A 2,500-nucleotide genomic window follows, 5' to 3' on the forward strand; every position below is an offset into this window, starting at 1 on the left:
CGAATTTGACAGTTTGACCGTTTTTGTTGTTATAACTTATGTCCACTTATCTTACTGATTTACAGATGTGGTTTTTTACTTTACACTTGGCTAGTTTTTTGTCTTTTTGTGTTATTTAAGCAGAGTCAATTAATTTATTGATTGTGTTATTAATGTTTGGGGATCCAAATAAAGAAGAAGAAGAACAACAATAATAATAATAAAGAACAGTAATCGCATAATTTCAAATTCATCACAAAAAAAAAAAAAACAGTTTCGGCTGCCACATGCAAATATTCACTGTTTATCTTCACCTCGCTGTCAGTAAATATAATTAACATGTAAACCCCCTCCAGCCAATGGCCACAGGGCACAGGGTCAACGCTGACATCTGATTGGCTTATTGATTCGTTAGAGCCATCAACCCTGAAACCAGAACCCCCTGTGGTTTGCCTGTGATGTGTTTGTGTTTGTGTTGTTTATTGTTTGTGTGGCCGTTGATGTTGTTGAGCTGTTGTTTTTTGTTGTTTTTCTGTCTTGTTGTTGTTGTTGTTGTCGTTGTTGTTGTTGTTGTTGTTGTTGTTGCAGACGGACCGTGGTTTTTTCTCCCACTTTGTTTTGAAAGGATGGCCTGTTACAGAGCGGCGGAGTCTTCCCATCAGCCCGTGCGGCATCACGTCTACGTTTGGTGTTTGGTGGGAGGAGCTTAGCCAGCGTGCGTCTCACCGTCACCATGGCGATGCAGCTCGTTGTAGGTTGTAGCGTCTGGCTTCACCTCTGCGATTTATTTGATTATAGGGTGGGACGGACCAAACAACGACTCACACTGATTGGCTGTGAGATTAGCCAATCGTCGGCGGTGTTTACCAAACGTTCAGGCCGTCGTTCTGCTGTTAATGTTGTGTTGGTTGTGTTTTATTGGTTCATGCTGTTGTTTTGGTGTTGATGATGGTGTTGTCATAGTGACTTAACTGCTGGTGTTGTTTTGGTGTTGTTTATATTTTCGTGCTGTGTGTTGATGTTGGTGTTGTTGTTCTTGTTGTTGTTGCTGATGAGTTTATTTGTTTTGTGTTTTTGGTGTTGTTACGTTTGTTTTTGTTGTTGTCATGGAAAAAAGCGAAATGGGGGAAATGGAAGTGTGTTAATAAATTCACACACAGGGAACCTCTCTCAAACACACACACACACACACACACACACACACATCTTAAAAGTTACCCAACAGGAAGGAAACATGACAACAGGAAACAGTCTAACGATCACGCCCTCTGGCCCTGATTTTGTGTGTGTGTGTGTGTGTGTGTGTGTGTGTGCGTGTGTGTGTGCTGTTTTTTTTGTACCCATGAAGCCCCACCCACCCCCTCACTCTCTCCCTCACACACTCACACTCACACACACTCACACACACACACAGTCCGTCAAACATAAGAGAGAATGAGAGGCAGCAGTAGAGTGAGTCAGTGCTGGTGTAAAACTCACACCGGGAAAGCCTGCGGTTGCCACGGCAACGGAGCCACGTGACCGTGGCGATGGCCACTGGGGAGACGGATGTTGCTGACCTGAGAGAGAGAGAGAGAGAGAGAGAGAGAGAGAGGGAGAGAGGGAGAGAGAGAGAGGTGTTAAAACCAGGGTGTGAGAGAGGGAGGTAATTATTCATGGACACACACACACACTCATGTACACACATACATACCCTGCATCGTGTGTGTGTGTGTGTGTGTGATAGAGAGAGAGAGAGAGCCTACCAGCTGCAGTAAATCCCGCCTCTGAACATCCCAGCTTTCCAATCAGGAAGCGTTGCCGCAGCGACAGAGCTGCTGATTCAAACAGCCGCCTGATTGGACGCTTTCCAGCCCTTAACGGTCAATTACAAGTCAGCAGCTTATCGGTGTGTGTGTGCAAGGTGTGACAATGATATGCAGATCAATTACGGATGTGTGTGTGTGTGTGTGTGTGTGTGTGTGTGTGTGTGTGTGTGTGTGTGGAATGACAGAAGGATTAGCGACCAGCGAAAGTGAGAAAGAGAGAAACAAAGGGACAGAAAGAGAGTGGCTTTGGCTATAAGTGACATAGATGGCATAGTGTGTGTGTGTGTGTGTGTGTGTGTGTGTGTGGTATCAGCAGCTGTAATGTTGCCTCCTGTCATAAATACATACATTTTAAAAATATTTATTTTTTTATGACCAATTTTTCCTTTTTTTTTACTTGTTAAGAAATTTGAAAGAAAGCTTAATTAAAGGTGAATTAATCAGTGGACGATATTCATTTCACTGAACTGACTTCTGTCTGTGCACGAAGCTAGCTCGGTAACGTTAGCCACAAGACGTAAGACATTTTTCAGAGCAATCACAGAGTGCTGTTACAACAAAATATATTCACTGGCAGCTTCATTTAAAAAAAAAAAAAAAAGACTGGGTGTTGTATGGACCTTGAAAACCTAATATCAGTAAAATCAGTGTATGTGAAGGAGTTCCTCAGGGACCCGTCTGGGGTTCCCTGCAGTTCCAGTTTAGTCTCTTAA

The 2,500-nt window shown here is 43.4% G+C and overlaps 1 protein-coding gene across 2 annotated transcripts in view; it reads left to right on the forward strand.

Moving 5' to 3' along the window:
• The window catches only part of LOC115363503 (neurabin-2-like), a 44,211-nt gene that overhangs the window by 31,524 nt on the left and 10,187 nt on the right, over nucleotides 1-2,500 (forward strand). The window lies entirely within an intron of this gene.

Source organism: Myripristis murdjan, chromosome 8 (genome assembly GCF_902150065.1).
Source record: "Myripristis murdjan chromosome 8, fMyrMur1.1, whole genome shotgun sequence".
NCBI classification, from domain to species: domain Eukaryota; kingdom Metazoa; phylum Chordata; class Actinopteri; order Holocentriformes; family Holocentridae; genus Myripristis; species Myripristis murdjan.